We start from the raw sequence: 25,793 nt of genomic DNA on the forward strand, positions 1-25,793 counted from the left end.
GCCCCCTCCTCATTGCCTCACTCCCATAATCCATCATTTCTCACCTGCCTTCTTGTAACTCTCTATATCTTTAATTTTACGCCCTCTAGACTCATAGCTTAGTGGATTTTCCCAAAATGATAAATATTATTATCTGCTTCCTCCTTCATACCCTTCAATGGATTTGGTTGTTTTCAGTACTAAACTTGCACTCCTTAGTATGGCTTAGGTGCTCTATAATCCGGCACCTTTCTTTCCCTCCAACTCAATCAACTACCCCTTTCTATCCAATTCTGCATTCCAGCCATGATGAATTTCATTTTCTCTTGGTTTTGTTCCTTCATACCTACTGCTTGCTATTTATATAAATACTATTGATTTTCATAAAGTAACCTGTTATTAACCTTAATGAACATTCCTAAATATTAGTTCAAATAGTTATCTATTGCTTTTATGCTGGGTAATTATATCATTCTTAAGTTTTCTTATCTCCTAATCCTTCTACCTTTTTATTTCCTAAAGATGGTTACCCATAAAGAATGACAATTCAGCCTACAGAAATCTTATCAGTAATAATAGATACTCAAAAGATGAGGTAATACTTAATTTCACTGAAGGAAAATAATTGTCAATCTAGATTTAGATAACCAATACTAATATCATTTAAGAATGAGAGTAAACAAAGATATATGTACACAAACCTACACCCAGGGAAATTAGTATTCACAGACTTTCATCAGCATGTCTACCAAAGCACACATTTCAAGAAGGCAATTCAATCTAGAAAGAATTGGAATGCAGTAAAGAATAGCAAGCTAAGAACATTTAAAATGCATTGGCAAAGATAAAGTATTGGCTATAAACTTATGACAGTAAAAATGAGATTATTTGATGGATTTTTAAAAAGTAAAATGAAAACAATAAACAAAAATATCATGGAAAACAGAAACCGAAGATCACAGTTAAAAAGTTTCAAGATCCTTATATTCCTTGCAAGAATAATGTACATAATTAGAAGCTTTATACTTTATCAAATTGTATATTTGTGTTAAAGTATTAAAGCTAAGCATAAATCAGTAGAGAAAAAAAAGAATAATCAATGAATCTAAAAAATAAGAGGAAGAATGAGGCAGAGCAAAAACAACATGACAAATTTAAAAAATGACAGATGTGGCAGAAATATGTCAGAAACATAAGAAAACCATAGCATTTTAAATAAAAGCCATTTAGTTTCTAAGAGATTGTCATATCAAATATATAATATTCATGAGAGCATAATGATACTAAAAAAAAAGAGAAACCTCACTTACCTCCACTTGAGGGTTCTAGGAAACAAAATCATTATTCTGAAAACTGATAAATGAAAGATTAGAGCTTTTATCCTGTCTTTCTAGAACAAACTGAATTTCTGGGTAACTAAATAGTTAATATGAAAGTTGTTCTTTGTGAAATTTCAGCTAGTAAATGAAGGACAAATTATAGAATTAGAAAAACATCCATTCAGGGCTCATATTAAAATAACAGACCTAGGACAAAATCATCAAAAGATGCTTAAATCACTGGATGAAACATTAATGGAGAACTTTATACTGGAGGAAACGAGTTGGACATCATTACAACATAGACACTCTGTGTCAATAATATGGCACAATAGGAGATTACAGCACCACCTGTGAATGATTCTTGCCAAAAAATCGCACCTGAATCTAACCAAATCTCTAAATCTAATGATGATAGTAACTACAGAGATTAGAAAAACAAGTTAAAAGCCACCTTGAAGAAGCAAACTACCAGATCCAGAAGGTGGGATATTCTACAGGAAAAATAATTTGTTTTTTTCCAACAAACCATGACATAACATGAAAAAAGAACAAGGGAAACAGTCATTTGATAAAAGAGACCTAAAAGACAACAACAAAGTACAACAAATGAACCTTCTTTGCATTTTGATTTGAATAAGCTAATGGTAAAGGGCTTTCATGACAATTGTGGAAATTTTAATATAGACTGGTTATTAAATATTGTTAGGAAATTACTGGGTTTTTTTTTTTCCAGATTTTATGATGGTTATATTGAAAGAGGAATAGTCTTTTTTTTTTAAATTTTTTATTTATTTATGATAGTCACACAGAGAGATAGAGAGAGACAGAGAGAGGCAGAGAGAGAAGCAGGCTCCATGCACTGGGAGCCCAATGTGGGATCCATCCCCGGTCTCCAGGATCACGCCCTGGGCCAAAGGCAGGCGCTAAACCGCTGCGCCACCCAGGGATCTCAGGAATAGTCCTCATTAGGGGATCCCTGGGTGGCTCAGCGGTTTAGCACCGCCTTCAGCCCAGGGCGTGATCCTGGAGACCCAGGATGGAGTCCCACATCGGGCTCCTTGCATGGAGCCTGCTTCTCTATTTCTCTCTCTGTGTCTCTCATGAATAAATAAATAAAATCTTAAAAAAAAAAAAAAAGAAAAATCTTCATTAGTTAGTTGTGGGATTTACTTTAAAATACTTATAAAGGGCAGCCCCGGTGGCGCAGCGGTTTGGCGCCACCTGCAGCCCGGGGTGTGATCCTGGGGACCCGGGATTGAGTCCCACATCGGGCTCCTTGCATGGAGCCTGCTTCTCCCTCTGCCTGTGTCTCTGCCTCTCTCTCTCTCTCTCTCTGTCTCTCGTGAATAAATAAAATAATAAAAAAAAGAAAGTAAAAAATAAAATAAAATAAAATACTTATTAAAAAGGAGGAGGAGGAGGAGGATAAAAAAAGCCAGGAAAGACACAGCATGTGGAATGGGCAGATAAAACGACATGGAAAGAATAACTATACTTGTTGAGTCTGAGTGATGAGTTTATGGGATTTATTATAGACTGGGCTCCTTTATTCCTGGTTTGGCTTTACCTTCTGTCATTTCAGTTATTCACGGTCAACCTTGGTCCAGAAGCAGAAGATGTTCCTGCAGACGTATCCTCAGAAGGTGCCTAACACTTGATGCACATACATCATGCATCATGATGCATACATCATTCACCATGTCATCCCATCACATGGGAGTTTGATTCTCTCACATCATCACAAGAAGGATGAGTGCCGTACAATACTGTATATTGAGAGAGACAGAGAGACCACACTCACATCACTTTTATTACACTGTTATTATTATTGTATTTTATTATTGGTTACTGTATTTATTCTCTTGGTGTGCCTAATTTATAAATAAAACTATGATAGCTACGTATGTATAGGGAAAAACACAGCACATATAGGGTTTGGTAGTATCCGTAGTTTCAAGCATTCACTGGGGCGGACTGATATGCTACTTTTGTTTGAAAAATTTCATCTTAGCGATCATATAGGAAAGGGAGTGTTCTTATCAGACAATATTTTTAATATCCAGCTCTGTGCTTCATTGTAAGAGTCAAACTTAAAGAAAAACAAGAGATAAGAGAACATAATAAAGCTATGTGAAAAGATAAGGAAAATACCCAAAAGGAGCTATGAATACTACTATCAGAAAAAGATACATTAAAGGCAAAATTATTTCTAGAGTTAAAGACATTAACAATAATAAAAGCAACAATCCCACAAAATATATGGTTATCATGAACATAGATACATAAAGCAAAGTCAGACAGATGGAATACTGAAAATCTATAGTCATATGTGGAGATTTAAACACATATTTCTTAGGGCACCTGGGTGGCTCAGCAGCTGAGCATCTGCCTTCAGCTCAGGACATGATCCCAGGGTCCTGGGATTGAGTCCCATACCAGGCTCCCTGCATGGAGCCTGATTCTCCCTCTGCCTATGTCTCTGCCTCTCTTTCTGTGTCTCTCATGAATAAATAAATAAAATCTTTAAAAAAAAACACACATATCGCTTAGAAATTGAGACAAAAAAAGAAATTTCCTAAAGACATGGGAAATATGAACAATATGAGTCCCAAACATGATCTAATAGCTGCCTTTAAGATCCTGAACATGGAGAATGAATATCTTTCTCAATGACCCATGGAACAGTTAGGAAAACTGTCCACTTTTTAGGCTACAAAGGTCCAAAGAAGTGATAACCTATAAGCCGTGTTCTTGACCACAATGCAAATAGATCAATATCAGAAATAAAAGATGAGAAAGTGTCAATCGCATTGGAAATTATGAACTTCTCAAAAATAATTTCTAAACAAAAGTTTTAAAAACTGGTAGGATATAGTTTAAACAGTGCTTAGAGAAAATTCATAACTTTAAAGACATATTTAGAAAGACAAGGAAGATAAAATGTAAATAAGCTAAATATTCAACTCTAGAAACTAGAGCAGACAACAGAGTAAATACAAAGGAGAAGAAAGGAAATAATAGAGATTGGGCTAGAAAATAATGAAAAAAGAGATTTAGACATAGCTAACAATGTAAAAGTTGATTCTTTGAAAAGACTAATTAAAAAGTTAATAAATCTGTAAAAATGTATCAAAAAAAGAGGAAGAAACACTATTAGAAATGTAAATATATTCAATATAAAAATATGCAATATTTTATTATTAGGCCAGACTAGTTTGTGTTACAGTAAAAACAAGACAAAGATTTCAGTGGCTTAACAAAATAAAAGCCAATTTATGCTCATAAAAGGTCCTTAGTATATCCAGGGGTGACTCTCCAAGGTTCTTCAGGAGGTGGCTCTAGCATCTAGGGTGCTTTGATCTTCTGATATTTACTTTCATGATCACCCCACACTGGCTAGTAACTACACCCTGGTACTTGGAGGTGACACCCATCACTTCCTGTGACATTGCACTGGACAAACCCAGTCAAAATGAAGTCAGATGGCTGGGCCTGACATCAGGGAGTGGGGAAATGTAATCCCTGAGTGTTTCCTTAGAAGAAGAATACAAGAAACGCAGCCCAGAGTTATATATATATATATATCTTATATATATCCGTATTATGAATAACATTGTGACAATACCTTTAAACATTAATATGAAATTGAAAATTTTTGAGAAATACATAGATTACCAAAACTGACTCAGGAAGAAATAAAAGACCCAAATAAAACCAAAAACACTGAACTCAGAAACACTGAATCAGTCATCAAGAATCTCCTCTGCACAAAGATCATGCCCAAAGGTTATACTGACAAATGTTAATAAATCAAGAACCACATGATGCTTCACTTTTATAATTAGGAATCTTTCTTCAGAGATGCCTGGGTGGCTTAGCGGTTTGGCACTTGCCTTTGGTCCAGGGCATGATCCTGGGGTCTGGGATCAAGTCCCACATCAGGCTCCCTGCATGGAGCCTGCTTCTCCCTCTGCCTGTGTCTCTGCCTCTCTCTCTATGTGTCTTTCATGAATAAATAAACAAATAATCTTTAAAAAAAAAAAGAATATTTTTTAAAAGATTAAAAGCTACCCAACTTCTCCTATGAGGTTATTATAATTTTGGTAAGAAACTGGATAAAGGTAGTATCAGAAAGAAAAACTGAAGATCATTATCATCAATAAACAGAAATCTAGCAGTCCTAAATACAGTACTTGCATAGTTAGTACAGAGAACAAACAAGAATCATAGGATGCACTCATAAAACATCTTCATTTTGCTTCCCACTGTGCCTTTAAACTATGTGTGAAGAGGTGGAATTCTTTCTCCTCTCCTGCATGAAAGGGATACGCAAGCACACTCGGGAGTTTTCTGATGATTCCTAGGCAATTAGAAATCCCAAGTCAAAGACAATCGCAATTCAGAAATTCAAATGTTACATCTTATATCAAAACTTTAAAATTTGGGATCCCTGGGTGGCGCAGCGGTTTGGCGCCTGCCTTTGGCCCAGGGCGCGATCCTGGAGACCCAGGATCGAATCCCACGTCGGGCTCCCGGTGCATGGAACCTGCTTCTCCCTCTGCCTGTGTCTCTGCCTCTCTCTCTCTCTCTCTCTCTCTCTCTCTCTGACTATCATAAATAAATAAAAATTTAAAAAAAACTTTAAAATTTGATTGAAGGATAGATCTTTCCTCCCCAGCTCTGGCTGGATTTGGGAAAACCCAGTGGTTGTAGGAGAGAGGAACTGGCAGCCTTTTTCAAGCTAACTGCCATCCATACTGAAATGCTGCCAACAGCCCCTGTAGAGCTGGGAGAGGTAAGGAGAGCTCAAAAATTCTCACCGAGTGTCTCACCAAAACTCGTCCTGTGCCCTCTGGGCCTAACGCATGTTTAAGGCCAGTTTAACACACGTTTATTATTTTTTTTTCTGTTTTTTTTTTTTTAATTGGAGTTCAATTTGCCAACATATAGCATAATACCCAGTGCTCATCCCACCAAGTGACCCCCTCAGTGCCCGTCACCCAGTCACCCCCACCCCCCTCCCACCTCCCTTTCCACTACCCCTTAACACACGTTTAAACTCACATGTTTTGTGATTTTTCTCATGTTGTCCCCTCCCCCCCCCAACACTCCCTCTAGTCATTGCTAGAGACCTCTTTTCTGCAAGTCTCATGCAAAGGGACAGACACATCTCCACTCCTGCTTCTCACTTTCTCTTTAATAGCCCTTAGGAATCTTGCCATACCCAGCTTTTATTCTGCTGATATCCATGTGTCCCTCCTGGTGGTCCTCTTGTGCAGGACCTAATGTCCAATCAACTTTCTCCTGTATTTAACATACCTTGCCTTGACAAACACAGGGAGGGGGCTGTACCCAAAAGGCTCAACTGCCTGCAGCAATCCAGTCCATCTTCAGCCCCTTAGAATTTTACTTGAGACTCTGACATCGTTCTACCCCAGCCTGACTCAAAGAAAGCTCACAGAGAATCCTGTTGAAACCCATTCCATTAGATTTAAGGAGGGGAGCCAACTTGCCACTGAATAGTTCCTTGGTTTGAATTAGAAGAAGGTGATCCTTTCTCCCACTAACGTGGTGAATAGTACACAGGGGATTTGGGGCCCCATTTGTTCCCCCTCCCTTGTGTCATTATGCACTGAACAGCATGCACCAATTTATGCAGAGATCCTGTCCCAGCACCACCCATTGGGGTTATGGTGGTGGGGAGCAGAGATGGATGCCTCATACCATAATTCTCTACCAAGAAGAAAAAGAAGAAGAAAAAGAAGAAGAAGAAGAAGAAGAAGAAGAAGAAGAAGAAGAAGAAGAAGAAGAAGAAGAAGAAGAAGAAGAAGAAGAAGAAGAAGAAGAAGAAGAAGAAGAAGAAGAAGAAGAAGAAGAAGAAGAAGAAGAAAATATATATATACTCTTCTAAATCCCCTTTTGAAACTCTGGCTCCAGAACTTCTTATACTTTTGATGTAGGTAAAGGCTTAATAAGGGAAAACGAGTGGGGAAAAATTAGAGAAGGAGACAAACCATGAGAGACTCCTAACTCTGGGAAACAAAGGATTGCGGAAGGGGAGGTGAGTGGGGGGATGGGTAACTGGGTGAAGGGCACTGAGGAGGGCACTTGATGGGACGAGCACTGGGTGTTATACTATACGTTGGCAAATCAAATTTCAATAAAAAATTAAAAATTAAAAAAAGAAGAACCTTTGGTCACCTCTTATCCAAATTCTATTTCGAGTTCACTATTGTGTCTGAGGGCTGTGGTTTTAGAGTCTCAGCCAGTACTTCCAGGTTAATAACCTGTTCAGCCAGCAAAGCAATTCCTGGTGTCTACTAATCCAACCAACCAAACGACAAACAGGACCACTTATGGCTTATCCCAGGATACAACCATTGTTAAATCAGAAAACTTACTTCAACTCACTATCATAACAAATTAACAGGGGAAAATGTGGTCATCTTATTAGATGCAAAAAAATCCGTTTGAAGATATTCAAAATAATTTTATGATTAAAAATTTCCATCAACCTGGAATTGTAGGAAATTTCATTTGCTTGATATGTGTATTTCCCAAAGCATACAGTAAACAGTATTCTTTGTGATGAAACAATAGGAGGATTCCCACTAAAATGTGGACTAGAGGAGGATGTCCACTGTCATCCTTGCCACTCAGCATTATGTGGGAGGGTGTCAGCTATACTTCAATCAACCAATAAATCAATATTTTAAATATATATATGTATATATAAATGAAAAATGAAAAAACATCACGATATAGGACAGTCTACGTAGTGTGTTAATGCCAGGAAAAACAGAAACTGTAATGTTTGCAAGGAGAAGACAAAACTGATGTTTTTTTCTGACAATATGCTCACATGGAAAACTTGAGGGAATTTACAACCTATTAAAACTAATGAAATATTTCATTAAAGTCAGTTGATAGATGAACAACATAAAATTTAACAGCCCTATATGCTAACAATAAACAATAAGGAAATGTAATAAGAGATAGTTACAAAAATATATCTAAGAATAAATCTAACAGTCGATGTACAAGCTGTCTATGGACCAAATTAAATGGTATTATTGAAAGACATAAAAGGAAGCCTAAAGAGGGGCACCTGGCTGGCTCAGTCGGTAGAGTATGTGACTCTTGATCTCAGGGTTGTGAGTTCAAGCCCCAAGTTGAGTGCAGAGATTACTTAAAAGTAAAATCTTTAAACAAAAGAAAAAAGTAGGCCTAAGGAAGTAGAAAAATTCAGAGTTCATGAAAAAGATTAAATATTATGCAGATAATTCAATTTATCCAACAAAATAAATGTCATTCTAATAAAAGCTCCAAATAGCTTTTCCATGGACTTGAACAAATATTCTCGGAGTTATACAGAAAAAAAGTCCAGTGATAGCCAAGACAGCTCTTTAAAAAAAAAATGAGACTCCTCTTACCAGCAATTACCAGCTCTCAAAGATTTATTAACATATATATAAACATATATTCTATGTTATATATTATAAACATACGTGTGTCTAGTCATTAAGACAATGTATCATTATGTAGCACTAGACAAACAACAGAACAGAATCGTGAGCCCAGATATAGACCCAAGCATATCTAGGTCGTTGGTATCTAAGAGAGGAGGTAAAGCAAATAAAAAAGGAAATAGTGACCTGCTCAAGAAATGGTGCTGGTATGATTCTAGTTCTATGTGGGGAAATAAAATACAATTAAGACCTACCTCATATTATACAGGAAAAGTAAACTCCAGGTGTACGAAGATTAAAATCTCACAAAAAGAAAATTAAAACTTATCCTTGAAGAGTAAGTTTAAGATCCTTGAGTAGTGAAGGATTTCTTAAACAAGTCAGACTGCAAAAGAAAACAAAATAATAAAAAAGGAAAAAATAACAAAAAATAATAATAATAATTAAAGAAATAACTGAAATATTTGTCTGAGCCAAAATTTTTAAAACTACTAAATGACAAGAGAAACGATGAGCAAAATTAAAAGAGAACCAGCACACCAAAAAGAACACATTTGTCAGTTATATAAGAATTAATATGAAGGGTGTATAAAAATGCCCACAGTTCCATAAGAAAAATGGACAGTTTCAGAATAGGAAAGCCTATAACCACTGAAGAGATGAAAAATACTCACTTTTATTATGCAAGATAAAAATGCAAAATAAAGTGACAATGACAAGTTTTAAATTCTAATTATTCCAAGTGTTGATGAGAATATGGAAAAAGAGTTGTTAAAACTGCTTTGGAAATTAATTTGGCATTACCTGGAAAATTTGAAAATATGTAGCCCTTATGTTTTAGCAATTTTCATTTCTAAGTGTAGCCAGAGGGAAATTCTTACACTCAGGGAGACAGACAAGGATATTTGCCATGAAATCACTTGCAATAATAAGGAACGGAATTCAACCAGATATTCATCAATATGGAAATGAATAATAAATTATGATACATGTATAAGAATACATATAATTTTTGATTTAGACATAATATGAATATGTTTATGTTGATTTAGGATCTATCTGTACAGCACATAAATCATTTTATTTGTCTCAAAGCAACAAGATCTTGAAATGAGAGGAATAAAACAAGTTTTAGAGTTATGAACTCTATTTTTTTTACCAGATATCAAATTAAAAGCAAGAAATGATACTATAGTTCTTTGGATATATAAATGTGCTTTACAGATTTAAATGCATAGACTGGGAAAATATGTACCAAATTTGTGATCTGGCTGCTTCCGGAAGGCCGAGCTGGGTAAGAGAATAAACTTTAACCCTATAGTAATGTTTTAATTCTTTTCGCTTAAAACTTGGATTGAAACAATGAAAACTGGGGCACCTGGTTGAACGTCTGCCTTTGGCTCAAGGTGTGGTCCCAGGATCCAGGATGGAGTCCCACATCGGGCTCCCTGCAGGGAGCCTGCTTCTCTCTTGGCCTGTGTCTCTCTCTCTCTTTCGGTGTCTCTCAAGAATAAATAAATAAAAATCTTTATTAAAAAATGAAAACAAGTTGGTTAATTCTCAGCAGTGGGTACTTGGAATTGTTCTCCTTAACTGAGTATTTTCCTGTATTTTTCAGGACTCCTCCAAAAAAAATTACATTAAAGTGGCATTCCATCAAGATCATAGAAGGCTTACTGATTAGGTGGGTGTGGCCCTTCTCCACAGAACCATCAGCTGGAATGCTTAAGAGATGCTAAGGTAGGAAGACTTTGGAAGTGTTCAAGAGACAATAGTGGAAGGACCAAATGGTTTAGAATATAAAGTGCATGTAGAATTGGAGAAAGCCTTTTGCTATTAAGTGGAAGCCCTTAAGTACTAAGCATCTGGGGTTAGGCTAAATTCAGTAGTTAATAGGGACACATTCAAAATGTTTAGTTTCAAATAGATATTAGAAAGATGTCTTTAGTTGGCAGAATTTTTTTAAAAAGTATATATATGTATGTGGAGGGGAAAAACACTGGAATTTTAAGTTGGTAAATTACGTGTGGTCTTTAAGAGGGTAGTTTCATCAGAATAGGAAGAAGAAGATGATAAATTGCAAGGAATGAGTGGATAATAAGGAAGTGGAGGGAGTGAGGATGGATTACTTGGTTTAAAATAGAAACTTGGTAGTAAAAGGAAGGCAAGAAAGTGTGGTGGCTTGAGGCAGCATTTAGACTGGAAGAGTTATTATTTTTAATAATGGGATACAGATGAGTATACTTAAGGCTAATGAGGTGTGGTAGAAAGGAAGAAACGGAAAATGCAATAAATCAATCACGAATAGTATAGTATCCTGAAGAGGTAGCAGTGTAGGAGATCAAGAAGCAGCTAAGACTGTAGATATATAAAGGGGAAAATATCTGTTTTCCTTAGAAGGAAGAACAAAACAAGAAAAGACAAGCGAAGATGCCAAAACATTTTGAGATGTGGAAATGTTCAGGGGATCATATTTGTTCTCAATTCTTCCAAATGAGGGGAGGTCATCTACTGAGCATGAGGATTGGGAGCTGAGGCTGAATATTAAAAAGATGGAAGCAATGTGACATATTTGTTGGAGCATATCCTACCCAGACCCGGGCTTCTGCAGGCTATCGTCATGTCTACCAGAGTTGAGACCCAAATATGGAAAAAGAGTGGATGCAAAACTATCTCAAGTGAAATCTCCCTCAGTTTAAATACTGAGGGATAAAACACATATGTTGCCTTTTGAAGTTTATCTCCCCCAGAAAAGTTTAGATCCCCAAAAGGCATTTTTCAAAGGAAATATTTGCTCATATTAAAAATATTATGTTAAGAGAATTCTAATAATTTGGGCCAACACCCACCAGTAGTGATGACAAACAAGAGATACTGATTTCTGACTGCTTGCAAAGTAATTAACTAGCCCAACAGAGTTCTTTTTAAGATCCAAAGGATGCCAGTATGGAAAAGACGAAAGACACTGATGAAAATGTGTTTTCTGTTAAATAGGTTATGGAAGAAGCCCAAAAATATTGAAGTAGTAAACATTTCAAAGAGAAACAGTGGATGGAGTCCAAATTCGCAGTAATTTCATTGGAATAAGTTCAGTAAGATCTGGGTGAGGTTTAACCCTTTTGTGTCCTAAAATAATTCACCAGGGTATAACCAAAGGTCATCACGTTCTAATTAATTTGGAAAAAGAACTCTAAAACTAGATTCCATGAGTGTTAAATTACTGAAGCTAAAACACAAATTGGCCAACTCTTGCCCCTGGGCCAATTTCAGTGCACTGCCAATCCTGTTTTCTTTTCTTGTTTTCTTTTGAACTTTCTTGTTTTCTTTCCTTCTCTCTTTCTGGCCTACAGTCTCAGAATGGCTTTTACATTTTTAAATGCTTTCATTTAAAGTGGTTACCCAAGTACCTTCATAATGTCTTTGATTTTGTCTTTTGGCTGGCAAAGTCTAAAAATTCACTACTTGGCTCTTTGCCAAGAAAAGCTTGCCAACCCCTGTACTCAATGATCCTAAGACTAGGAAGATAAGAAAAGGAGACAAACCTCAAGAGGGGACTATATATTCCTGGATATAACTGACATATGATTATGACTTTGTTTATCCACTAGTCCATTTACACCAGTTTTCCTACAGTAGTGAGGAATTTGCCTTGCATCTTATCATTTACAGACTGAACAAATTTGGGCATTTAAAAAAATCCTTATTGACTCCAAATTTTGGACAGCAGCAGTTTTTGTTAGTTTGCTCAGTCATTTTTAAAATTTATTTTTATTTTTAAATAGCTTTATAGAGGTACAATTGATATAAAATAAACTGAATATTTTTGAAGTATAAAATTTGATGAGTTTTGACAGATGTATACACCTGTAAGACCACACCCCAAAGTAATGAACATACCCATCGACCCCTAACCTTTCCTCATGCCTCTCATGATCGTTTCCTCCTGCCCCTCTTCCCACTCTCCCAGCTCTTACCATACTTTCAAATCTTTGTTCTGTTGCATTACATGAATTTTAGTTTGCATTTACTAGAATTTTAAATAAATAGGACCATACTCTATGTGTTCTTCTTTGTCTGGCTTCTTACACTAGGCATGATTATTTTGAAGGTAGTAGTGTCTGATTGTGGCTTTGATTTGCATTCCCCTAATGACTAACCACAGTGAGGTTTCCTTAGTGTGCCTATTTGCCATCAATATACCTTCTTGATGAAGTATTTGTTCAAATATTTTGTCCATTTTTATTGGGTTGTTTTCTCATTACTGAGTTTTGAGGTTTCGTAACCTCTCGTGGAGTAACTCCTGTATCAGATGCATGATTTGCAGTTTCTCCCAGCCTGTGGCTTGTCTTTTCATTCTCTTAATAGAGCCTTAGAAGAGCAGCTTCTAATTTTGATGAAACCCAATTTATTATTTGTTCTTAATGGATTATATGTTTGTGTTTAGACCAGTTATTAAACTTATGGAGAATACCATACAGACTATTTACAGTTCTCGTAGAGAATTTTCTGCTTTGCTTATTTACTTTATCCGAAGAAGTCACTTTTATTGCCTTAGAGATCACAAGAAATTCTCTGAAAGTTCTTTCAATTGTGTGTTCCATTCCCAGAGTGTTCCTTATGTTTGAAGATGAACAAGTTTCCAGGGTTTTGTTCATTTTAGAGAGAAGATGAGGCTCAAGCTATGATCACAATTGAAAGTTTGCACGTTCTACTGAATGTTAGTATCGCTGAGAAGTAAATCATATTGTCATGTTTTATAAGGCTCTGTATCTTAAAGGGTTCATAATTCAGCTTTGAAAGGGAATTCAGTAATCACTTTGTCCACGAGCCTATGTAGCATAGACTTTCTTCCCATGGTGTCTTCCTTCTCTTATTCAGATTTTTGCTTCAAAGTCACCTCTTCAGAGAGTCCTTCATCCTACCTAAAATAGCAATCCTGTCCCAGCTCTGTCAGCATTGATTCCCTTTCTGAGCTTTGCTTTCCCCCAAAACACTTACCATTACCCAAAATTTTATCGTGTACTTAGATTATTACACTTATGTCTTTATTTATTCTCTGTCCCTTCTATAGGGTAGACTTCTCTGTTCATTACAGTGGTTACCCACTGTGTAACTATTCAAAAAATATTTATCAAGTGAATGAATTTCATCTCAGCCTGAGTGACTGCTATGACAAATAACACATTATACTCAAAAGAGGGCCACATGTCCTGTACTCTCTGCCACCAGCTATAGAATCTTGTTAAATAAGCAGGTTGACTTTGTGTTGTCTAAAGACTGTTCCAGCTCCGCCACACCATGATCATAGGAAATTCATACCATAAAGAAGCTCCTGCCATGTGGGCCTCTGAAAATACTAGATTTTTTTTCTTTTAGGTGAACAAATTTAGCTTTTCTTAAAAATGAAAAATGGAAACCAAATGGAGACAATTTCTAATTTTTATACTGGTTTGAGGGTCTGCTTCCTTTGGGAAACTTACATGATGGATGTGAGGCATGATCTGAGAACTTTGATGCTCCAGGAGGCAGGTATCATTATTGTCTTCACTCTACAGGTAAGAAAACAGGCATTGGGAGTTCCGAAATCCACCTAAAGTAATAGTAAACCAGTAAGTAATAGATTGAGCTCAAGAAGGGATTCTTCTTGGGATTGAGCCCAAGAAATCAGACTCAGGAGTCCATGCTATTTCTTCTCTTTTGTTACATTTTATTTGATGTTATGCTTTTTAAATAGATATTATATTTTCATGAAGAAGAAAAACAATATAAAAAGTTTATATACTGAGAAGCTTGTTTCCAGTCTCTTCTCTCCTTCCTACTGAAAACACTTTATTAGATTTTAAAATTTACCTTTTTAAGGTTTCTTTACACAAAGGAGTGTTTTCGTTTCTCTTCATATTTGCCATGAAGGTAACATCCCAGATCCACTGTTCTATGGGGAAAAGAAGTCATGATTTTAAATATACATTGTTTAGCCATTATTTTGAAGAATTTTAAACCAATGGAAAAAATCAAAAGGAATATCACAGTGAACACTAATATATGCTTCACCTAGATTTTCCCATTCTTAACATTTTTTCTACTTTACTTTTTCTTCTCTATTGACGTTTGTTGTTGTTTTGCTGAACTATTTAAATGTAAGTTGATATATCATGACACATCACCTCTATATTCTTCAGTGTGTAACTTCCAACTAACCAAAAAACCATCTTTACACCTTGCCAAAGTAATATTGACTCAATAACATCTAATATGCAAGTAATATTGACTCAATAACAACTAATATGCAAGTTCAGGTTTCTGTACTTGTGCCAATAATGTCCTGTATAACTGTTGACTTTTTTTCTGACTTAGGAAATTACAAATTGCATTTAATTTTCATCCTTCATTGATGTCTTTTTATTTAGAAAAGTTTCCCACAACTTTTTTTTTTAATCTTTCATGATATTAACATTTTTTAAGTCATACAGTTGTTTTATAGATTATCTCCCATTCTGGATTTGTCTGCATGTGTTCCTGTGTATTTAGGACAAATGCTTCTAGTAAGACCACTACATGGGTGATGTTATGTCCTTACCATTGCCTCACATCAGGAGGCACTAAATTTCAGCTTTTTCTTTTATTGACAATGTTACCTTTTATTACTTGGTTGAAGTTTGTTCACCAAAGCTCTCCACTATGAAAAAAACTTTTTCTCATGGGGCTTTGTGAATATTCCATTTCCCACAACTTTTCACTCAATAATTCTTACTATCCATTGATAGTCCATGTCCAAATCAGATGTTGCATTGGGATTGCAATATGATAGTGTTCAAATTCTATCACTCTTTCCGTATTTATTAACTGAAATTCTCAATAAGGGCTTCCTCTTGTATACACACATTTTAATTTAGTATCATTCTCATCTTAATGGATTTCTTATCCTTATCATTATTGTCAATAACCTTTTTGATGCTCAAAACCTTGATGTTTTAATGTTGGCCTGATTCTGTATTCATTTCACCTATTTCCATTGGTCTTTGAGTACTGTCTTTCTTTTAGACATAGCTAAATGTACATATCTTGTACTTTGCTTAAATGCCATTCTTCTATATTTTAAAATATATCCTGGAGATTTCCCAAATCAGCGTACTGAAACTGTCTTCATTTTTTAAAAAACTGGTGCATTATCTTTTATTCTATGGATTGTTTACTAAACCAGTCCTCTTGCTGGACACACAGTTATTTTCAAACAACATTATGGTTCAAAACCTGGTACATACATCTTTTCATATCTGCGCATTTGTGGAATAAATTCCTAGAAGCAGAATTGCCAGGTGAGTAAAATGCATACTTAGTTGTTGATAAATGCCAGATTCCCCTATATGGATTGTGCCATTTTGCACCTCTACTAACAGATGATCCCTGGATTGCTGCTAGCAAGGCAGATTTCTGAAGATCTAGTGGTACCTTCCAAATTTCCCATCTTCTCAACTGGGGTAGAATTTTTAGCTCCACCTAAGGACCAGTACAGTGATGATTTTCTGGGAATTGTTCCTAGATGCCCCGCCTAGAGCCTTTCTTTGCTTCCTTCTAATAATTTTGTAAGCATCCATATTTTATGTTTAGAACCCTTTTTATATAAAACATTTAGTGAGATTTCAGCTTGATTAGCATATCCTTTTTTTGGCTTCCCTTCCTTGGCTTACTTCCCACAGGATTATTCCCGCTTCCCAAATTAATGACTGTATCCCAATCTTGCATCAGGGTCAGCTTTTGGAAGTATTCAAACTGAGAAAACAATGGACATGTATTACTCTTATAATTAAGGTGGAAAGTTCTTCTAAAATCTTGTTAGAAGGAGTTGTAATTTTTGAAATACCAAATATCTGCTAAAAAAGATATTGCCATTTGTTTTTTTATTTGAACTGAAGGTATAAATCTTTATCTCCTGCTACGGTGGGATCGTATTTGAAGTATGGATATGGATATTGTTTCCACATCTCTGAAACCACTAAAACTTTTCCATTCCTCCTCCTAATTTGTTCAAGTTAGTAGAGAATAACTAAAACATAAGGGAAAAAATAAATAACTTTCTGACCTAAACAAAGAAATATACGGTTGTTTACTTGAATAATGACGTTTTCTCATATCAAGAAGTAAAATGACTTTCACAGGGGCTTGAAGAAAGAAGTGTAAAGGAAGGAGACCCCATGTGTTCAGGAGGGCAAGCCAGGCCTGAAAGCCCCCTCACCAGCAGCATTTCAGGGCAAGTGGGGCAGTATGGTAGCCTTATTGCCCAACTAACACTATCGAGCTCCAAAGATTAGCATATTGCCTATCCACCACCTTTTTTGGAATTACCCTTAACTAAGATCCAAAAACTTGTCCAGTACCCTCTGTCACCCATTCCATGTGGACAATCTGTGGCAGACATTTCAGGATACTTACTAACTCCATCTTCTTAAATGAAGATAGGAGAATAAGACACCTTATTGGATTATGTTGACAAGAAGGACAAACTTTTCCTTTGAGTGGGATGTAACCATATAAATTGTCTTGAAATTGCCTACTGAGCAGGGAAAGTGGTAAAAACATTTCCTATATCACATTGTGACTGCTATTACTAATGGTAACTGCTGATTTTTTTTTTTTGAGTGCTATGCCCCATGCTCTATATTTAATCTCAAAGTAATGCTTTGGGGTAGGTATTTTCTTTCTCTTATTTTACATATTGGGAAAGTGAGATGCAGAAAGGGTAAGGGATACAAAGCTACTAATAAGACTAATAAGTGTAGAATTGGGCTTATGACTTAACAGCTATAGTATAATCATCATAATTCTTACTATTGTTGATCATTAAGACAAGCAATGGAAGAGGCACATTTAAAACTGAGCAAAAACAGGTTCAGTATGGTTATGTTGTAGGGTTAGGAATGATTAATCACCCCTCCCCCTAAGGTGACCACTGTAATACAACATTATTAATCATCCTGATGTTACTTTTACTCATGTTGACATATGGCTTGAGTCTTGGGTTTCAGAGCAGAAGCACCAGATTCTTATTTTAATGTTAGAACAGGAATGGGTTTTGTTTGTGTCTTTTCCTTGCTTGTGTTATCACCAGTGCTATTAGCACAGATTCATGTGATGTCATTCCCCATCCCCATTACAACCTTTATCACAATAATATGGTGCAGTATTGGAATTTTAGTGGCTCATATATTCTGTGAAATATGATGGTAATAAACTATAATGCTTTGACCTCAGCTTTTTAATATTTGATGCATTGCCCATACCCTATTCCACCTAGCTCCCTCCTTTCCTCATGCTACTTGAATGAGGATGAGGTAGAATGGGCAGTCGTCACTCAAAGGAGACATTTACCAAGTGGAATACACCTGTTTATAAGCCTATTAAAAGTGTATAGATACATTCATTCTATTTTGAAAAGAACAAACCACCCTTCCTCTTCATGACAGAGAATACAAGGAGAATGCAAACTAGAAAACATGAATCAGCTCTTATGACGGGGATCACAACACGAACAGAAAAAGATGCATTCATTGTCTCTTCTTGAGACAATGGCTAATCTCAGAACTAAAGCACCACAAAAGCAACTTCCTTCTCCCTGCAGTTGTGGATATGTCTGTGGACAAAGAGCAAAATATTAGAAGATGGAAGCAAAGACAAATTCAACATCAAAGAATAGCCTTGTCATTTCTTTAGAACCCATGCCATGACTCAGGTATGCTCAAGGAATGCCTTCATGGAGCTAGCCAAGAAACACCACGACTGAAAGGAGTTGTTGACTCATCAACTTCACAGTTTAGTTTCTCTATCACTGGGTTCTTTATCACACACACACACACACACACACACACACACACACACTACAATTATTCTTGTTACAAGAATTGTCCCATGAAAAATGAAGTGCTATATTCTTCTGGCACCAATTATTTGTCTGTCACTTTTCTATAAAGTGGTAATATCAAAATGAAAGAGCTTCACCCCCAGAAGTGCTGAAGTTTAAAGAAAGTCTGTGGAGAAGTAGAGGGTGCTGGCATGGGAAAGTGAACTGAATTACCTTGGGGTATTGACTGTGCTTTATGGTTTGACCCTTAGTTGCATAAATCCAGAAATTCAATTTTCAATTCCCCAGAGTTCATCAGGCTCAAGTTGACTTAATCATGTAGGATACTTCATGCTGCAGTATAAGCAGAACGCTAATATATTAATTTATAAAGAGAAATACTGCTGCAGGATGACTCCAAAAGTTTAATTAATGGGATAGCCTAATGATGCATCCCTTTCCACAGCAGGGAAATTCCTTCTAGAGGTTGGATAGGGCAAGTCCATGGGAGGAAGAACTCTGTTCTTTTTTACTAATAGAATTATTAACCATTCTTCTTTTATTCAAGTTTGTATACTTAATTGCTGATTACTTTGCTTCTGTTGTTATAAACTGTCTTTACATTTGTTACTGCCACTTACGCAGGGTAGATGTTCCTTGAGTCTTTTTCTTTCCATATTTTTTCTTTACTTTTTAGTCCCAATGGACATTTCATATTTAAAATACTTTTGCAAATGTTTAATCTGTGGCTTCCAGTTAGTATGACAGATCATTCATCCCAGAGATGCTCTAAAAAAGTGGTCCCACTGTCAAAGGGTTTGGGAAATCCTGTGCTAGGATTAGTAATCACAGTGATCATTAGTAACAGTGAAGGCTCTGACAAACTCTATGCCGTAAGTACATCTATATGAGTTTGTTAACCTAGTGTTACCCAAACTCCCTGTCCAGGGAAATCTTTTGTCTTATAGTATCAATGAATATCTCACAGGAAACACTAATCATACCTGTTGTGAGTTTCCCTAATCAATTAACTCTCAATCAGAGTTTTAGAAATGATATGCTGAAATTTCAATGTATCTACTCTATAGATAGATCAGTATAAATTAGTTTAGGAAACAACAGTCCTGATAAATCCCTAACTTTTCTTTCAAACTCCAAATCCATATCCCCAATTTCAAAATATTATCTATCACCATGTGCTATTTGTTTCCTTCCTAAATATTTATTGAGTTTGGTCCTCCTTTACCCTACAGCCACCGTCTTGTTTTAGACTCTCATTACTTCACAATTTGACCTATTCTGTGCTGTGAACTGAAGGCTTATGTCCCCCAGAATTCAGGTATTAAAGCCTTAATCCCGATCGCTATTAGAAAATTCTAGATGAATTAGAAATTTATCGCTATTAGAAATTCCCATTTTCTAATGGCTTTGGGAGGCCATTAGGTCCTGAGAATGGAGACCTCTTTGTGAATGGGGTTAGCGCCCTTAGAAGAGAAGACACTACAGAGATAATCTCTCTTTCCACCAAATGAGGATGCAGCAAGAAGGTGGCCATCTGCAAACTGGGAAGGAGGCCTTGACCCAGAACTCAACCATGCTGGCATTCTCACCTCAGACTTCCAGGCACCAGAGCTGTGAGAAACAAATTTCTGTTGGTTAAGCCACCCAGTCTCTGTTACAGCAGCCTGAATTGTCAGGCATTCCTTCATCTGACTCTCCCCAAATTTATCCACATTTTTTTTTTTTTTTACCAAATGATCTCTTAAATTTTCTTTACCATTAAAATATTTTAAATCATTTTAGTTAATTCAGTCAGAACTGATATAGATACAAAGAAATTAAAAATAAACCATTAATTTCACCATATAGAGAAAACATGTTAAGGTTTTCTTTTGTGAATTGTTAATTTGTGTCCTCTGTCCGCTATTGGAATGCTAGTGCTTTTCTTAACTGGTTGAAGGCATTACTTTACATATTAATAATATTAACCCATGTATTTTATTTGTTGCAAATATTAGTCTTAGCTTTTATTTGCTTATCCAATATTTTTATTTTTTTCCATTAGGTACTTTGTTATTAATTTTATAATTAATTCTTTTATAGGGAAATAATATACAAAAGTGATCATGTCTTTCCCTCAGGAATAAACCTTCAGTAACTTCCCAAGTGACTCATATGGTGGTATCTTCCTTTCCAGTCCTCTCCATAGCCCTTCCCTCTCTATGTGTGGGGATTTGGCCTCTCCTAACTATGTATAATTTTCTTAAAGTGATCTGCTTCCATTCAGACTGAGTCCTCTCTGCCAAAAAAATGTTCACCCAATTCCCAAACTGGGAAACTATCATTTGTCCTTTAAGACTTGGTTCAAATTGAATGCCCCACTCTCTTTCCATAGCACTCTGCTTCTTTTGTAGTATAGAAGTTAAGGCACTGTATAATAATCACTGCTTATTTCTTTCTCTTTTCTGCTGCTCTAAGACAGCAGGACATGTTCTTATATCTACAGTACCTGACATATAGTAGACTTCAAGAAGCAACTGCAGAATGAACGGATGAGCTAGTGTAGGTATCCAGAAGAAAGTGTGACTAACTCTGCCTGGAGAAATAAAGAGAGGTTTTACAAGAGAAGGTGATATTTGCAGAAGCTTAGTGAAGCAGGAGTGCGAATTTGATAAAAAATTTTAAAAGATGAAGAAAAGACACTTCAAACATAGCCAAAAGTCAGAACCTACCACTTGCTTTTTCACTGAATTAGAAGCAATGCAGAAAAAGATTCTCTTGGATAAATATTTTTAATGCAGATATTTGAGGCCATGGTGCCACTCTACGATGAGAACAATTTTTTTTAAAGAGGCAGAAAAACTGAAAACTACCAACCCCCCAAAACGGAAAATATATCTGGATGGGTTAGAGGATCTGAAAGAATTCACTGGAGGTAAATTTAAAAGAATGAAAGATGACAGCCTGGCTGAGTGATCCGACCAAGCTTCTGTCTTAGCCTCTTAAGTAACCACATGTAGCCTTTCCAGAAAGCAGTTTAACATCAAAGGAAAGTTCTCCTTGAAGCAAGATGAGATGAGTCAAGCAAGATTGGAAACAGGTCCAAGAAAAATATTTTAAGGCAATATGAAAATATTTGGGACATTTGTGATAGGATAAAAAAGAATTAATGAACTGTTGATGAACTAAGGGAAAGTCAGTAAAGATATTAAAGGAAATATCCTCGTGAAGTTAATTCTAAAAGTGATGTGATAAGCTATTGAGCATGCTCAGAGAGCAACTGTGTGCTACCAGAGCATGCGACTGAATAATTTAAAGCAATGACTGCATATACATGTGTGTGAGCATTCGCTGGCTGGCAGAAAATAAAGCACATTTGCCTGATCTCTGTTTGATTTACTCCATGAGTTTCCATGATCTGTGATGACCTGATCATGTAAAGAATGCATGACCTCACTGGCCAGAGCTATCCAGACTTTGTAATAGAAATTGTGGTGCACTACCCAGATGCTCCCTATCTCTATAGGAATATAGTCATTCTGGATTCATTACCCCAGCTTCCAAGAGTGTTGGCTTCTGCATTCCTCTGATACTTCAAAGTTGCACCCTCTGCCTGTGTTGATGCAGAACTCAAAGGCCTAGTTCCCGATTCTGAATTTGGACAGTTAAGCATGGCCATCTCAGCTCAGAGCACCCATGTTCTTTGCCTGGATTTAATTTGAATCTGTGTTATAGTTCAGCTTCCCCCTCCACCCAATTTTTGATTCCATCATTTTTATATGTGTTATTTCTGAGTGCAATCTCCAGCAAACTTCCTATACACAAATTTTCTTCTCAGATAGAATCCATTTCCAGGAATTTAAAACACAAAGTGGTGAAGTGGTCCTAGAAAGCAGAATTTAAAGTGAGGTTTTGGAGCTGCTTCACCCCTTGGCCAGATGACAACAAAGACCCTTTTGTGGATAAAGGAGTCCTCTCAGCCCTTGACTTGCTACATGTTATAGCTGTGTAGTTTGTTAAGACTTTCACTGATGGAGAAGTGAAAAGAAATACCAGTAGAAGTAAAGATGCTAGCTGGCATAATATCTCAAGCGTTTGAAAGGTATAAGGGAAGAAGTAATTATAAAGGCTATGAAACTGGATCTAGCTACTAAGTGCTACTGTGCACCGCATAAAGATAATGGAAGGTTGAGAGTGATTGTCCTTGTATCTACTGCTCTATAACAAACCAATCTAAAACTTGGTGGCAACAATGAAAACATTTATCTCATTCACAAATCTGTAACTGGGTAGGGCCCAGGGAAGACATCTCATCTCATCTCCCCTTAGAATCAGATGGAGTGGTTAAAACACTAGAGGTTGGAGTCACCCAGGGGTTTATTCAATCATATGTCTTGTGGTTGATACTACCTACCACACTTACATGTGACCCTTCCAGGCAGTTTCTTGTCTTTTTCATAGCATGGTAGCTGGTTCTCAGGGCAAAAGTGCCAAGAGGGGATAGAGAGGCAGGTGGAAGCCATATTGCTTTTTTTTTTTTTTTAAGATTTATTTATTTGAGAGAGAGAGACAGAGACAAAGAGAAAGACTGAGCACAGAGCTGACATGGGGCTCTATCCTACAACCTTGAGATCACAACCTGATCCAAAACCAAGAGTCTGACACTTAACTGACTGAGACACCCAGTTACCCTGAAGCCATATCGCTTTTTATGGCTTGGCCTCAGAGGTCATGCAGTGTCAATTCAACTACATTCTATTTGTTAGATATGAGTTACATAGACTGTCTAGTAGGCTGTCAAAATTTGCTGATATGTTTAAAACCACCAGAGTGATTAGTCAGTAATATAAGGTGAATTGTAAAAGACTGAAGCCTCATTTATCGTATATAAAAGATACTCATCTCCTTTACCAATAAAGTACAGCAAAAACTGAGGATTAGTTTCAGGACTCCAGAGATTATTAAATCCTCAACTTCAGCAAGCCTGACATGCCACAGTCAGGCAGGGCCTTGATTAGGAAAGATGAAGAAGCTGAAATTTGGAATGGGGATATCTGGGTCAATGTACTCAAGAAGCTTGAAACCTCAGGTCATCCTGAACTCTCTGGGTCTGCAAAAGTGGCCCACTCTCTTCTTTTAAAGGATAGCACTCCTTCCCATCCTTTGAGGACAAAGCAGAGTCATCTGTCTTACAGCACTGACTCAGCTAGATAAGTAATGACTCTATCAAGGGAGGAAACAGACTATGCCCTGAAGAAGCTGTAAGACCAAGTAAATACAGACCACAGGAGCTGAAAGAGTATTGTGGGATCGAACCCAGACAGTGCTGAATCAAGGAAGGCTAAATAATGAAATCATACAAAAAAGAGCTTATCAATGTACAAGTACTCTACTGAGACACAGAATATAAGACCCTGGCAATGTGTGTAAATATGCAAGTAGTATGGCTCTTAAAAGCCAAGAAAACATGATGGCCTACACTAAAGGATGTAGGATGCCAGAATGGTTTTGGCAAATGGTGGTAAGCTCAAAAGGCTCAGAGAAGCAGGCATGTTAGAGAGAACACACCATATAAAAAGCAAACCCCACAAACTCTGTACAGTGGGAGGGCCTGGAGGCAACTGGCCTCACTGAGAAACTCCATGGTGTCTGTCTTTCAAAGGCCAAGCTAATGATAGGAGATGCTGTTAAAGGACTGTGTTTCTGACAGCAATGAAGGTGATAAGATATTGAAATAATGGAGGCCAGTTGATAGTGCTTAACAACCAAAGTCAGTGCATAGAATTGTCATAATAAGTGCCAAGGTCAAGTGGTAACTAGGTGGGGATTGACTAGTGGAGAGCTATGGGGATGGTTAATAGAATTACGGGATCCCTAAGGACAAGATAGATGGACAGCCAACAGCTGTGCCGCCCACGCTATAAAACCAAAAGAAACCAAGGAAAAATATTAGGAGGCAGAAGCAGCTGTCTCCATAAAACATTATGATCCCTTGCCCAGGTTCTGGACCTGAGCCATAGCCAGAAGAAGAAGTAAGGAGGCCCCAACCCCTGTGGCACTGGCTACTATTATATCACTGCTTCTCTTTCAACTCACATCTGTTGCTGCATATGTGGGTCCCCAGCTGACAGAGAAGGAAAAGGCCAAACTTGGTTTAAGAATGAGTTGCCTTGGTATGTAAGTACAGGCCAAAAATAAACTTTTGTTCTCATATAACTCCATGCCTGGGTGGTGTTGAAAGACACAGGTGAAGGAAAATCCTTCCAATTACCAAGGAAGTATCCCTGAGCACACTTTATGGAGAAAGAGAAGTAGTCTGCCATAAATATAAACAGAAAAATATATATAATTGTGAATGGTTTGGATTTTGGTCAGGAGTCTGGAAGGAGACAGCCAGATAGAAAGAAGTCTGGGAAGAAGCATTCGGATGTACCTGTGGAAGCAGGCACAAGGTGTGAAGACCAGTGTGTTGGGGAAGGTCATCCAAAAGACATGACTGCCAGTTGACTCATAAGCCAGACCCCAGGCACTCAGAGGCTCCTCATCCCCTCTCCCACTGTTGGAAAGTAGGTTCCACTTACCTTTCCCACTCTCAGGGGCTGCTCCAAAGATATAGTCTTCAAATGATGATACGGTGTTGAGAACACCTATGCGCGATATGTGGCTGAGTCCAGTTAGGGCTTCTTTTTAAACTTTTAAAAGTTGGAGGGTGGGTGTGGGGATTCACTTGTCTTGTTGCCCAAGACAATCTCCTATGTAGGTTCCCTTTGCTTATTAAACCTGCCACCTACCAATCAGGAGGGCCTCCTCTTTCTTCTGTCTCTCCCTACCTTCCACATATGGGGGGTGAACTTCATATTACACCCAGGGAGCTCCCAAGAGGGTTGTGAACCAACACTGTGCCTGGCAAATTAACACCCAGATGAGAGGATCTACCATAGAAGAGGAACCAGACAACCAAGTAGACGGAATGCCTCAATTGGTTGATGTCAGCCAGTGCCTGTCATCAGCAATCCCAGTTTTGGCCCAAGACAGCCATGACATCAGAGAAGAAGGCCGTATATGGTTCCAATGGTATGAGCTCTCACATAAGGTTGATTCGTTTCTGCCTTTCCGAATGACCAAACTGCCAGTGACTTGGATCAACACTGAGTGCCTGATACCTTATTCCTAGAAGGAACTATCCTT

The sequence above is a fragment of the Canis lupus genome, chromosome 25 (genome assembly GCF_003254725.2).
Source record: "Canis lupus dingo isolate Sandy chromosome 25, ASM325472v2, whole genome shotgun sequence".
Classification (NCBI taxonomy): Eukaryota; Metazoa; Chordata; class Mammalia; order Carnivora; family Canidae; genus Canis; species Canis lupus.